This window comes from Stigmatopora nigra, chromosome 1 (assembly GCF_051989575.1).
Source record: "Stigmatopora nigra isolate UIUO_SnigA chromosome 1, RoL_Snig_1.1, whole genome shotgun sequence".
NCBI classification, from domain to species: domain Eukaryota; kingdom Metazoa; phylum Chordata; class Actinopteri; order Syngnathiformes; family Syngnathidae; genus Stigmatopora; species Stigmatopora nigra.
The window spans coordinates 23,201,111-23,217,249 of NC_135508.1; the positions used below are offsets into that span (position 1 = coordinate 23,201,111).

The 16,139-nt window shown below is 38.1% G+C and overlaps 1 protein-coding gene across 6 annotated transcripts in view; it reads right to left on the reverse strand.

Annotated features, from left to right (window-relative positions):
- magi3a (membrane associated guanylate kinase, WW and PDZ domain containing 3a) overlaps positions 1-16,139 on the reverse strand; it is a 95,214-nt gene that overhangs the window by 40,929 nt on the left and 38,146 nt on the right. The gene's annotated exons all lie outside the window — the stretch shown is intronic.

Genomic DNA, 16,139 nt, shown 5'->3' on the forward strand with positions numbered 1-16,139 from the left:
GCTGTTCCCGGGCCACAGATGGGGGGAGTCTCCTATCAGCCTATTATGCATGTTTTTGGAATGTGGGAGGAAACCGGTGTACCTCGAGGAAACCCACGCAGGCCCGGGTAGAACATGCATACTCCACAGATGGACATGACCTGGATTTGAATCCAGGAACCCAGAACTGTGAGGCCGACGCGCTAACCACTCGCTCCACCAGGCCGCCCGAATAATCAAGACGTGTATTTATTAAATACCAAAGTTACAGGCATATGAAAAGATTATAATGTATTAATATTGAAATATAATATATTTAATACTATTTAAATACTTTAAGTCAGGGTTGGCAAACTCTGGTCCTCCAACATTAGCTCAATAGATTGTTTGGGTAAAAATATAAAATTCACATTGGTGTGGTGGTTATGATATAATTGGGCATTTGTATATTTTAGCCCCCCACTACCAATGTGGAGACCATGGCCAATTTTATAAATATGTTTATTTTGAAGGATATTTCATAATTTACGCAGAAAAAAAAGTATTTCAGACAGAGATAGCATGCAGTGATTACAAAAAAATGTTTGTATCTTAAACATTTTTTGCCCTAATTAAAATAATTGAAGATGCTATCAATCCATTCTGACCCAAAGTTCCACTACTTTGACATGTGACTTTATCACTAACGGGCAGTATAACACAAACATTTAGACATACACAAGAAAGGTTTCAAAAGTAATAAGTGCTTTACACTGGATAATTAAATGCCTGGTAGTTTTGTTGTTCTTCTATTACAACAATTTTTGTTTAAGTATCTGTTGATGAAAGGGGTAATACTTTCACATTAGACTATAGATAAGATTTGAGAGGCATTTTTCTTGCACAAATATTGCTGTTGTTGTCTTGAGACTGTGACTACAATTGCCAAATTCAATGGCAGCGACATCATCAGTCTCCTTACGAGTTGTTCCATGCAGTGTGTTGACGTCCTATCGTCATGCCAGCTTCACGGGCGTATTTACGGTGTAAATCCATCATGATGCCGGTTCATAGATTTGTATTCCTTGGAGTGCGGGTGTGTTCGTCTACAGGAGAATTTGCAGTTTCGCACCTTTTTGTGTGCAGTTAAAATTAGTAAGTGAAGTGACAAAGAAAGAAAAGACTACATTTCTTACTGAATTTTTATATAAACATTACATTTTTTAAATTATGATAATCCATTACAATGACAGTGATGCTAGGGCAACATTTATGAACACGTTTCTCACTCAACATTTCGTTGCTCAAAAATGTTGGCAACGTTGCAGCCGAAAGGAACTTATATTTCATTATTGCTTTAAACTATTCACACAGCTTGTTTCTTTACTGAAATAGTTTGGTAAGTCTGTTATAGCTATGCAAATAGACACACAGCTCACTGTTACGCAACTTTTTACCAGAAGAATGAGAGAGAGGAATTTGGGTCACGGGAATATAAGCTTGGTCTCAATCCATGTTGTAAATTATAAAATACAAGCCTGCACGGTCTGTATACCCCAGTAGCACAAATGTTGAAGAAAATTATGATTAGACATATGAAAACAAAACAATACGATGTGGTTCCCATGTTATGTTGCTTACGAATGCCCAGGAAAAATACCTAGAAATGTATTAGCTGGTTTCAGGCATGTCAATAGGATGGCAGCGCGCACGGGGGCTGCGGCTTGATGCTCTCCTGTTTGGTGTCGTTCGTTATTTACTGAGATCTGCGAGGCAAACTTTTTCTACAGTTTCCAGGATTTAATTACTCTCGGAAGGAGATGCGATATATCCACCACAAGAGACTACCAACGGACCTACGATATCCCCGAGGACATCTCGAGACCTCCGGAACATTGTCGGGACCCATACCACACTGGTGACAACCTGTTCCAGCTGATGCCCTCTGGCAGACGCTAAAGGTCTCATAAAGTACAGATAAATAGGCTTAAGGACAGTTTTTTCCCCACATCCATCAGCACTCTAAACTTGCGGTAACATGACACACAATCCCTTCTCTATAATAATATTGGGGTGAGGTAACATGAAAAGACGTTGGGTGGTGATCTGCCTCCTACTGGCTGACTGAAGGTAAGCGAGAAAAAGTAAGAGGTAGCTGATCCGCTCGGGAGGTTATGCGATGTATCCATCAAGGCAGAATGCCAAATTACGAGTCTGAAACGATCACTTATTTGGGTCATTTGCCAGGAAACACACCTTATGGAGAAGCACTAACAATTTTGTCATACGCAGCTGGGTATGGTGACATTTAGGCTTTTGTCGAGTCAATGGTGATGACAAAGCCTATGTCCGATTATTATTAATAGAGGTTAATCGTTGCAAGGAATTTCCCATAGGGTAAAAAAACAATTCAATTTCTCATCTGTAAACACATGCAAATCATCTCCCCTATTTAAAAGCCAACTCCAGTGCACAGAACAGGGCAGTCTTTGTGGCCCGCCTGTCAGGTTGTGTTAGTGTACTGCATCATATCTCCATAGACAGAGAGGCAGAGAAAAAGGGAGGGAGCAGTACCTTGAAGCTTCTCGCTAACCTAGAGGGTAGCGCAAGGCTTGGTCACAGTGAGACACAATACAAGTCTTTGTGCCTTGTCATGTGGCTATTAGACCCCTACCAGTGGGTGAGAAGGGTGCTCTTTATGGCTGGAGAATTATTAAACACAAAGGAAGGGTAGGAATCCGAGGGGGGGGGGGGGGGTGTTCTGGTAGAGAGAAACAGTGTAATGATGATGCATGGGAGCAAACAGTGGAAACGAGGCTTGTCCCACCTCTCTCATCGTTGCTCTAGTATTCTATCTCAAGGAAAGGCCTTTGTTGTTGCTGATTTTTATCAATCATCATAGTTTCAAGTGAGACTACCTTTGGGATCAACGTTCAGAAATACCTGTCAACTAAAACCCAGATCTCCTTAAGTCACTACTTTACTTCCCGATTAAAATAAATGATATTCAAAGTCCACAATTTTAGTCAGTATATGACGTACACAACTTTTTGTTTCATAATACTGCAATCAATTATTCTAGCACGTCTTGTTCACAAGTGAGGGAAGAATGGAGCGGGAGATTGGTGCAGCGTCTGCAGCGATGCAGATTCTGGTCTGTGGTGGTGAAGAAGAAGCCGAGCCTCTATTTACTGGTCGATCTACGTTCCTACCCTTATCTATGGTCACGAGCTATGGTCGTGACCGAAAGAATGAGATCCAGGATACAAGCGGCTGAAATGAGTTTCCTCCGCATGACGTCCAGACTCTCTCTTAGAGATAAAGTGAGAAGCTCAGTCATCCGAGAGGGGCTTGGATTAGAGCTGCTGCTCCTTCGGATCAAGAGAAGCCTGGTGAGTTGGCTAGGGCATCTCACCAGGATACCCCTGGACGCCTTCCTCGGGAGGCGTTCCGGGCACGTCGCATCGGGAGGAGGCCACGGGGCCGACACCGCACATGCTGGGGAGACTGTCTCCCGGCTGAGCCGGGGAGGCCTTGGGTTACTCCCGGAAGAGCTGAATGAAGTGGCTAGGGAGAGGGAAGTCTTCGCCACCCTGCTGAAGCTGCTGGCTACGCGACCTGACTTTTATTAAGCAGGATAAGATGAGATGAGACGTGTCCCGATATAAAGAAAATAGCTTATCATGTCTGTAACTACACCGGAACACAAAAAGACTACATAACCCTGTTAAAATGCAGTCTTATAGATAAAAATGACAAGAAGAATGATCAATTAAATTTTTTCACACCATTAGTGAGCCCTAAAAGCAGTGCAACTCAATTTAAAATGAACAGTTTTCATTGACCGATCATCACATATGCCTCACAGTTTTGGAATCGAGGGTTCAATCCCTGATGGGTTCTGACCTTCACTGTGTGGAATTTACATATTCTCCGTGGGGTCTACATGGGTTTTGTCTGGTTTCTTCCCACATCCCAAAAACATGAATGGTCGGCTGGTTGGAAACTTTAAATTGCCCGTAGGTACATGAATGGTTGTCCATCTCTTTGTGCCCTGTGATTGGCTGACAACAAATTCAGTGTGTCATAGGAAAAGCTCTAGCACCCTACGCGACCCTTGTGAGCATAACCAGAACAAAAACTTTTGAATTAAAAACTTTTAACTATCAGCCATTATTGTATTACTTAAAAGTCAGTGTTCAAGTTTTTAAACACCCTACTATATTGCAAGTTCAACCTAATAAATTCATGAATGTAACCGGACTGTATTAGCAACAAGTGGAGGGATTCTTTTAGAACAAAAGGGGAAAAAATGTAACAAAAAAACAAAAACAAAGCAGCTATCCTTGCACATCTTTAACGATCGAATGCAACCGATCGACAGCTTCAAATTCAAGTATTTAAACACCCTACTATATTGCAAGTTCTTCCACATGAAAATCATGGAGGGATCTGAAATTTTCATTGTAGGTGCATGTCCACTGAGATAGATATTATCTAAAATAAACAATCCAGAAATCACAATGTAGTATGATTTTTTTAACGACGAAAAACAATGTTAATATTTGGTACAGTGGCCTTAGTTCTAAATTACAATCATCAAATGTTTGTTATAATCCTTCGCCAGGTTTGCAGAGGGGAATTCCACTACTCCACAAAGATCTTCTATAGATCAGTCGGATTTCTGGGCTGTCAATGAGAAACAGAGAGATTGAGCTCCCTCCAAGGATTCTGTATTGGGTTTGAGGTCGTGGGACCTGCTAGGCTAGGTAAACCAATTTCAAACCCAATGATTTCTAAGTGGAGGAACTTATAACGTAGCATGGTGTTCAAATTCTTATTGAATTAACTGTATATTATACAGTAAATATATGTCGTGAATTAACCTAAATTTATACAAGTAAAATAATAAAACTGAGTACTGAGGTTTTTTTTTTAAACAGTGTTTAACTTATTGAATGCCATCGATGGTAATAGACACCCAAACCATTTTGAACTTAATGGGAAAATGACCAAAGGTAGAAAATGTATTGGGTGTCTAGTGCTGTCAATCAAAGCCAATGAGTTAAATGAGTGCCCCATATACCCTTGTGAGGATAAGCAAAATAGAAAATGAATTAATAAATGAAATTCAGTCATAGAAAGTCAGAATATATAAGCATATCTAATTTATTATATAATTTATTTTAATAGTTATTCAAGCTATTGCTGCCCCCATGAGGTTAAGAGTGTATGGACTAAGTCTTACGTAAGGTCTGCTAAAATAGCAGACAAGTTAGATACTAACTGACAACATACTGTTTAATAATATAAAGTAGTTTCAGAATCTCAAATTAGATATCAATAAAGAGATTTGCAATGAGAAATAATTAATGTTTTTTTAATTAAATTTTTAGTTTAAACATTTTTTTATGTAAAAACACTAACATGTGGCACAGTAAAGCACAATTTATTGGCATTTACTTATGGCCATGATTACAAAAGCCCTCTTTATAAAGCGTAAATGGGGTTGATTTGCTGACAATCAGATTTGATACTGAAAATATGCCTTCAGGGAAAAAATAAATAAATAAACTGGCATGCGACGAATTATTGTAGACCTGTAATGTTAGTTTTGGAGTGTGAGAGTATTCTAGAAAGGTAGATAATATCACGCTAACACACAAAAGAGACCTAATCTGAGATCAGATTTTGATGAAAATCTAAACTTTGACCATAGGCTATGCAGCAGGGAGCCATGCGTGGCCATGGTGGTGATTTTTATCCAGAATTTTTCAGATTTGTTTATTTTTTGAAGAGTCATGAGATTAAGAGCAGCTGAGCGGATCAATGCTATAAAAAGAGCATTGCTCCACAAGAGCACCCATAATGTACAAGATCTAAGTTTAATGTGAATACATTAACCGAATGATTCATATGCAAGAACTACAGTATCTAATGCAAAAAATAATGCAGTCTATGCCTCAATGACAGCGGCAGCAAAGACAAAACAAAAATGCCTCTGCCATCCGCTAATTACCACAATGTTGGGCACATTTGGCAATGAACGATGTAAAAACTCCTCTCTGAAATACACAGCTAAAGATTCAGTTGATAGTGAAAAGATTCCTTTCACGTGGAAAGCGAGAAGGTAAACCCCAAATTTCAACTGCATGTGCGATCAAAAACGAAAGCCGGTGGATGCGATCGACTGTGGCAAACAGAGGAGACGCGCTTGCGAAGTGACCAATACAGTAACCCTAATCCCTGAATATTTGGATTGGATTGGATTGGATAACTTTATTCATCCCGTATTCGGGAAATTACATTGTGGCAGTAGCAAGAGGGTGATTAGACAGAATAAACAGCAAAGCAAAAGCACAAAGTACAAAGCAAATCAAAGTAAATGGAATCATCAAATCATTAAAACATAAAAGCCGCAAAAACACAAAACGAACAAGAGTGGACAAAGCTACCGTGGCCGCCGGCTGCCGCTTAAACAGCGCCATTTTGGTTGCGGTAACTGAATCGGACTCAAAAAGGCATAAAGTTGGACAAAAACTGGAACCCCACAGAACAGCAAAGCAAAAGCACAAGTACAAAGCAAATCAAAGTAAATGTAATCATCAAATCATTAAAACATAAAAGCAGCAAAAACACAAAAAACAAGAGTGGACAGAGCTACCGTGGCCGCCGGCTGCCGCTTAAACAGCGCCATTTTGGTTGCGGTAACTGAGTCGGACTCAAAAAGACCTTCTGAAGTTGGACAAAAACTGGAACCACACACAAGAAGTCTTCCACGAGATGGGGAACTGCTGCAGACTGTGACCAATTTGGAGAATACGCTCTTGCAAGCTTATCCCCACAGTTACTCAGTAGTCTGAAGCTGAAGAAAACAGCAGCAGGGCAGAAAATCTCGACTCCGTTGCTGTTAGGGGCCTACAGCTCTTCCATCCCATCCCAGGATGGAATGGTTGGTCAGAAGCGTTGCCTCTTCTCCCAGAAATTTAGTCCAGCTCCAGACCTCCGGCGGTACCGAGGTGTTGCTCCTTCTGCTGCGTATTGTAACAGCTAGTTCCATGTGTGTGACAGCGTAGGCATTGCTGGCCGGTCCCCCCCCCAAAAAAAGAAGTGGCCGAAAGATGCCAGGCTAACAGAACAAGGAAAGTTGTAAAAACATTAAAGTAAAAATTATAAAGTACAAAGTAAAGTAAAAAAGAATGTATTAGGAAATATTAAAATGTCATTTAAAAAAGGATAGAAGGGCTGTAAAACACGAAAAACATAAGAGTCTGATACCCTTGGTGCAGAGCTACTGCCACAGGCTCCCGCTTGAACGGCGCCATCTTTACAGGGCATTAATTTTTTTAATTTAAAAGAGACAGATCTTGGGAATACTGCAATTGTGCGGGTTAGTTATAATGATGTGTAAGCTTAATCGAAACTTAAAATGTTTATGCGTTAAACATTATCCTTATCTGTCCAGTCTTATTGTGCATGAATAAGAAAATAACTGCATTAATGACAACAGGTCAATTTTATCCATTCAAACTGTGATTTTTAGGGACAGGGATTTGGATTTCCTTGTTTAGTTAAAGTTGTAAATTAACAATTACCGAATTTTCCGGACTGTGGCCCTTTTTTTCCAAAGGTTGTCTAGGCCTGTGACTAAAACTCTCGTGAGGCTTATATATGATTCTTTCCCCCTCTCTGACCACCAAAACTGTTCCTGCTATGTTGATTTTTTATTTTTATTTTTTTAGAAAAAAATCCTATTTCTGCATCCTCACCCTCTTGCTACTGTAACAACAAAATTTCCAGAATACGAGATGAATAGAGTTATCCAATCCAATCCAATTATTTTGACATTGATTTTGTAAATTAAGTTTTCCAAGAAACACACATTTAAGTTGAACAAGTTGTGAAAAAAAATCATTACTATAACATGTATCCCTGTTGTCTTAGCTCAGCTGACATAATTGAGCACAGTGGGCTTTCTGTGCTTTGTATCCAATCCTAATTCAGCTGTTAGAGGACTGCCATCATGACTATTAGCTGAACAATTGGATTCCCCAAATCCCCCCACAATATAAAATATCTCGAGCATTGCCGGTGATATGGCATTAACTTTTGTGACGATAATCAATCCTTCTATCATTCATAAGCTCTTAGGCTTTACTGCTGATTGAATTATATATAGTGGTTATTTCTCTTTGTGGTGTTTAAAACATGTTTATTGGAGTTGAAATGTTCTTCCCGCCACCCTTCCATTTATATTCTTCATTCTGTTGGCGATGCTTTGTGTTCTAATTTGGGTGTGCTTTTCAGATATACTAAACATGCAAAACCTCTTGTGGCAAAGTGTCTCAGCTTTCATTAATTGTGCCTGCTAGAGAAATCTCTTTGCATCAACAAGAGTAGAAAGATTGCTGATGCCAAAATTAATGATGGAAACCCTAGCTAGCATGCACTGATATAGCTAATTTGGTTTTGTTCACTGACTTTAAAATTACTCTAATTCTGAACTATAAGGCACACTTGACTACAAACCATGTCCACCAAATTTGACAAAATTATTGGCAGTATTAATCTTAGGCAAGTGTATTTAGACTTTAAGACATGCAGGTCATCCGAATGTAAAAAAAAGTCCTCACATAAGACTAGTTTTAACATTTAGAAAAAATTTAATGGATTATTATTATATTTAGAGTCATTTGATCACTTATGACATTCCTGTGATTACGACAGTTGAAAAGCACTAGTTCCTCCAGTATGATGTATAGTCAACTACTATACATTGCTTTTGCCTGATAATTGGCAATAGAAATAATGCAATCTTCAGAATCGCTCGGTGGCAGAACAGAGTTGGACCCAAGTGCAGGAATCAGGCAGAGAAAGGGAGTGCCGGTGCGCAAACGTAAGGCTTTAATAGAAACCAAGCCGTTTACCAAATAAAACCATACAAACAAAAACTGGGAAAAACTAAAAACATAAAGAAACAAACCAACATATCGTGGCATAACCTCCGGACAAGACAATACTCCCACGCCAACTGAGAAAAACATGGGGTTAAAATATATAGACAGGGTTTTGAGGACAGACAAGGGAAAACCCAAACCACCAAAACCCAACAAAACAAGACATGCAAGGACTTGATGGTAAAAGGAAGTTTACTGTCATGTCCGCAATAGATCATGTCAAATTGAGCTTGGATTTCGTTCTTTACCTGGAACATTTTGCTTATTCATGTCCTGATCAATTGTATAGTTTATTCTTCATTATGGAGCAGGAGCAGGGTAAAAATCTGTAAAGACTGACAGCCCATACCACTAAAGTGCTGCCACCCCCACAACCCTAAACACATTCATTGAAAAGCCAGGTATAAAAATACACTTAGTCTTGGTGAGGCATACAAATAAGAAGTAAAGCGTAAAATGAGAGAAGAAGCTGTTTGATTATTTCTGTTTGTTCATTGCCACCAGTTTATTCTAAATTTATTCATTGTTGGGTGACTTGGATTTGCAATACTCTGCAACGTTCAAACCCTTCTGTTGTTTGCAATAGCTATGCATTGAGAAAGCTCCATCTGGCATTCAGATTTGAACACAACTCCAAGCTGGTCATTTCGTAAAATGTTTCAATCCATTTTCTCTGCATGGTGAATGGCCAATGTTGTTGCTGATGGCTACATGATGTCACTCCATTTTAATTTCCCTAGACTTGCATTTATATGTAGAGTTAAAGGACAACATAATTGCTTGACATTGTAGTCATTTCCAAATTTGCAAATTTCTTGATTCACTCTTTAATTAAAGAGAAATGTGATATTCATCTCTGTTATGTCCAATTCTAACAAAGAATCAGATGTTACCACCGCTTCCCTAATTGGAACATACTTATATCCTGCACTATTCAATGCATACCATCTATGAATCCCGGTGCTTAGAAAGGGCAAGGAGTATCATAAAAGACAATACACATCCCAGCCTCCACTTCTTCAACCTGCTGCCCTCTGGCAGGCGCTACAGAGCCATAACAGCCAAGACAAACACACAACGACAGTTTCTTCCCAAGAGCCGTCACCATACTCAACTCCAGTCCTGCACCTAAGATGTCTTAATCAAGTTTTACTGCTATACACTTCAGATCACTTATTCAATCTTAACTAGTTTTTATGTTGACTACTACTTATTTAATATGTTGACTATTTATTTGTTTTACTTATTTATTGATTCTTTATTATTATTTATTGACTCTTTATTGATTGATTATTTATCTGTTATTGATTATTTATCTACAATTATGTATTGATTCTTTATCTGTTTGTTGTTGTTATTTGTGCGCGTTGTGGTGAAAGCTTTAAATCGCATTATACTTGACAATAAAAGCCTTCAATCCAGTTATTTTCACTCTCCTGAAGAAATGTAAACACTGTTTTCAGAACATGAGAACAGAGCCATGCTCCTCCAACAGTAAAAATTCAACATGCTGAACAGTCACTGCCAGTGCTTAAAACAGAGCATTGCTTACCAACCTGTGTAGTGTGCACCCATCACATCATTGACTAGATATGGAACAAGATTAAAGGAGAAACAGATCAAAGAGAAGAACAACCCTTTCTATCATAGGCAGTAAGTACGTGATAGAAAGGGATCTTTACATCCGTTGACATGGGAAGATAAGAGAAAATGATGGCACAGTTGGGTTGGGGTGGCAGGGTGTTTTTAGAGCATAACTGAGGGAGGACGATGCAATGCATGTAAAACTAAGATAAGCAAGGAAACGTTGAGTACTCATTGTATTAATTTTCTCACAACAACCAATATTTTTGAGAAACGGAAGAAATCTGTTATTATAAATGCTAATACCAACTCCAACAAGATCTCAGTTAAGGTTGTAATAGTGATCTCCCACTTTACCTATTTTTCATAGTTGAAGTTCGGCTCTACATCACGCCAAACACAACAATCGAGCAGTCAGGATCTTTTAAGGATGTGTCCTGATAATTTGCACAGCTGAGCAGAATGGCTTGGAAGAAAGATTAGAAAGAAGGATTTAAGGGTAGTGATTCGACTTATTTGTGTGATTATCCATACGCTGCGTTTCGCTCTAGCTCTTCTATCCATAAATTTCATCCAAGTATTATCTTGCATTACAGCTACATTCATTTAGCAGTGAGTTGACAACTATGGAAACAAAAACTAAACCGTGAATCTGTTTCCTGGAAAAAATGCTTCATATAAGAGTGATATCTGAACATTTCGCCCGTAATTTGAAGAAAAGTGTAGCAAAAATTATCAAAATTCCTTATATCTACTTGAATCAATAATTATTTTAAATTTGAATTGGTTAAAATTGCACAAGTCACAATTATTGATATAAACAAATATAAACATTTTATTACAACAGGAGACATGAAATGACTAACAATGTTCAACCCGTGCAAGAGAATCTCCAATCTTTCATCACACCCAACCATCTTGTTCCTCTGTTAAGCTGGTCATATTCTTCAGACGGCATTCGATCATCTCCCACCAAAAGCATTAGGAAAAATGGTGTGTAATAATGTGTCACCTCATTCTCACATGAACAGTGTCAGTGGGAACTAAAAACGAGTCATATTTATATCTGATGAAAGCTTAGGTGGTGAAAGAGACCACACGATCAATAAAGCGGACAGATGTCCGAGGAAGAGGCAGAGGTAAATGCAGTTGCCTAGTTCACAAGCCAACGGAGCAGATGATGCAAAACAAAATTATTTTGCAATGCCTTCATCTGTCAAAAAATGCAGAGTGATTTTTAGAAACACAGCAATGAGTAGAATTGGGGTTACTTCACCAGGTGCAAAATCTGTTTCATGCATAAATAGCCTTTGTTGTGTTTGGCATTGCATCAATGAAATTGTATTTATGTACAAAAGTAACACTGCAGATATGTATAATGGGTCTTTTCAAGTTGCAATGCAGCAGCACAGGAGGTGATCAAAAAAGTGTGGATGTAGCAACAACACCTAGCCCGCTAAGGTGAGTCATGGTGTTGCGTAGATACTGATGTAGGCAGGCAGTGCAGAGTTCTCTGACTGATGAGCAGTGTATCTTTATCACCACAATTTCAAAGAGATGACTCGCTCGAGCTCCACAAGGAGTTTGGCATTTTGCGAGTGTGAGTAGCAGCACGAAAACGGAGTGGGTGCTTGGAATGGATTAATTTCCGGTTATACTATGAAATACATATTGCAAAATATACAAAGAACAACTGGCTGTCACTAAAGTGAACATTTTCAGACATGCTAAGTTTACTCCAAAACTACAGCACAGTTTTTAGAGACATCGTAAACTGTTATTGATGCACAAAATAAAAACAACATTCAACACTTGGTACCTCTCGTTACAACAAATTAAATGGTTTTAGAAGTGATTTTATAACTTCGAATTTTCATATCAAATATTACATTAATTATCACAATATTTTCTACTATTTTAATACTCCAACCTGATCTTTTTTAGTAATTCTATACATACATACACACAGACACACAGACACACAGACACACAGACACACAGACACACAGACACACATACACACAGACACACATACACACACACACACACACACACACACACACACACACACACACACACACATATATATATATATTAACAGATGCAAAGATATTTCCTAAAGGGATGAATTTCTAGTGGCAGCTAAAATTATGTCACACTAACTTTTGTTTCGGCATCATGAGTACGCAGGAGATGCGAGGCGATAGCAATGGGAAGGCCCCTCTAATATGATAATTTAAAAAATAATCCCGGTGGAATAAGTGTGTTTACGTTTCAAGGATGTTTGATTTCATTTGACATTTCACAAATTGGGATTGTTTTTTGTATCTTGGAAAAATAGGTTGCTCATTGCAGCCTCTAGTAACCTGAATATTTGGTATCTACAAACATACCACTGTAGACGGTCACTAGGCAGGGTCTGGTTCTATTGTAATACCGGTTTCAAAATTGCAGGAGTTGGATTAAGGAGTATCTGATATTATATATATCCATATTTTGACTTTATAAAATATTGTATTGCAGATGAAAAGATTAGGAATCCCCCGGTAAAAGGAATTCAAATGAATTATTCAAACAACAGTGTTTTATCAGTCCACACTTCCCAGCAAGAAAGTATAGGGGTTTTGGCCATTCCATTGACAATATCAAATCTAATTAACCGCTAGATTAAACTGTAAAGAAATTCATGTGACTCTGCTCCAAAATCCTCTTTTCCCCCGAATATTTCAAAGGGGATTAATAATTGGCGTGTGAGCCCTTAAGGGTGTGCCTTTCACTCGTAGTGGCAGAATCATTTACGGTGACTTTATGTTTTGAATTTACCTTGAATACAAAAAGGATTGCAACATCAACATCACAACAAATTTCTGGAACACTGGTTCGATGACACCCTTTAAATTCCCTTATCATCAAGTGTGGAGGCGAGTCTGCCTACAGTCACACTACACATTTATGTTGCTTGGAGATGCGCCTCCATGTAAATGCTGATCATCTCTGTTGAACAGAGATTAAATGGTGCCACCGAAGACAAAGAAACATACCAATCACTGTGCTCGGGTTTCTACAGATATACACTGCGGGTGAAAGCTGTAACATTTATGTTTTTGATTGAACACATCTAGAGCTGGGCGATATGACAAACATTTTTATCACAATTAAAAAATAATAACTATCAGTCAATATTGGTAATTAGCACGATAACTATCATATCTTTTTTGTTTCAAATTTGAAATTTCAAACTTCTGTGAATAAGTAAATACAATACTTCACATATGAAAGTAACTATCTTACCTTACTTTTATAAGAAAGGAATATTTGTAGTTGTTCTGTTGTGCAATAAAGATAAGACAACTCCCTCCTCACACTACGAAAAGTAAAGAATAAAGCCTGCAGAAATTTTGACGTGTCTTTTTTTTTATGAACTTGACTTCAAACCAAAACTTGCAATGCAATATGAAATAAACAAAATAATCAACTGAAGACATCATCACCATTCGCAAGCAGGCGGTTTTCAGCCTGACAAAAATAAATTGTAAATTTGCCTCACAAAAAGAAAGTGTAAATTTACCTCACATATAGCTATTTCCCAAAAATATAATTAAAAATGTGGATGTACTTAACACATTTTAACCCAACATAACAGATATTGTATCTGCTACTGCTGCCGTCTCTGGTATCATCATTTGCCAGATAGATCAGTTGCAAGGGCTCATCTCGGAGTGTTTGGGCCAGCCACCTGCTGACTTTGATTAAAAAAAATATTTACTCAGTTTTTTTTGTCATTCGTTTTTCTCTTTTACCGTAAGAGTCCCTCAATTAATGTTCTAAGGGGTTAATTCATTTAATATCCTGTTTATCAGGTAACAAGGCATGGCCTAAATCTTTCTATATGAATTAACCTCTTGTTTATTTTTTGGGGCAGAAAAAATATGAGTGCTTCACTTGAATTCATTTTGAAGTGGCCATCATGTTGTTGTTTTTATGATTAGTGAGACAGTAAAAAAAAAAAGTGAAACCTCAAGCCATAACATGATCTCCACTGTGTTCTACGGATTGCTTTTATGTTTAAAAACATGGGCTGTCTGAGCTCTGCTGTTTGAAAGATTCATAGGATTTTCCTCGATGCTATTAAGTACGGCTTGGCAGGGAGGAAACGCTGTTGAATTAACAGCCGGAGTACTTAAAAATCTGAAATACATGGCTGGATTATTATTATAATAATAAATATACTGCATTTTCGTTTCTCTACTAGAATAGGAAGAGATTGATCAAATAAGAACATAGATCAACAGAAGCAGAGCCACACTAAAATCATTGTCATATTCTTCAAAGACGCTTTTAAATTGACCTGAAAATAACATTTTTAAAAAAGGGTGTGTGAAGACTTCAACAATATTGTTTAGCTAAATGCTGTTCACTCAAAGACGCAGAAAAGGATGAAGCAGCTGGTGATTGATGCCTCATATCTGCACACCCCCTGCTACCCTTGGCACCATCTCAGAATGCGGTGTAAAATGAACACAGCCTCAGATTTATGATTTTCGGATGCCATTATGAAAAATGATCAAGAGCCAATTCTGGGTTTTTCAATGAACTTGATGGAAGAGAAGAAGACAGGGAGAGAGGGAGAGAGTGCAAGCGATACAATATAGAATAGAAAAACTAATTTAAGGATAAATGTTGGTACAGAGGCCTGTACTGAAGAGACCTTAAAGTGTTTTCTTTTCTTTTCTAAATGAAAATAACAATGAAGAAAAATGAAAACTCAATTGCAGGTATGCAGGTAGAAGGAAATCCATGGTTTTATAGGGACAGCCACAATTGTGTTATGAATCAAAACCAGACAACAAAATCCAGCATATTCAAATAAAGTTTGAAGAATGGACGGACACACAGGTAGAGTACTGCAATATGCTATAATGTTGTTTCAAGTCAGAAACAGCAATCCCTCGATTTTCACGGTTAATGTAGACCAGACATGGCTGCGATAAACGAAAAATATGGTCACCCCTATTTATTTATTTTACCTCAGTGCTGAATTCTAGTAGCAAGCGGAGGACAGAGGATGGGCTTCCGCTTGCGAGTTTCAGCGTGGATTTCCACATTTTTATGAACTTTAAAAAAAACGTTATAAAAAAATCCCCAGAAAAAAATCCACGATGTAGTGAAGCTGCAAAAGTTAAAGCCGCGAAATTCGAGGGATTACTGTATTACTCCAGTCAGGAGAAGATATATGAGACACAGAGACTTTACACAAATGTCAATCTGTAATCCTAAATGCTGCATGTGATTGTCAGGAATCACAGCAATCTCAGTGATGCAGATGCACATCCTTAAGAATTGTGTTTGTCTGTCAAAAGGGTTTAATCTATTTTGTCCATTGTCTTTTTAAACTGATATGTTCAGACATCAACAATACACCTGAAATATAATATAGAGCGGATGTCAGATGTGCGTATTTAAAATAAATTAAAAGCCACTGTTAGTTCTCATGAGACCATAGTGTGAGAGGTCACCTCTACTGTCCTTGAAAGCCAACTCTATGCAATCTCAACAGCTGGCTTAGTGTAGAGCAGCTGCAAACAAAGCATGAGGGTCTCTGGAGTAGTCGGGAAAAAATGTGTATGGTATCCACATAAA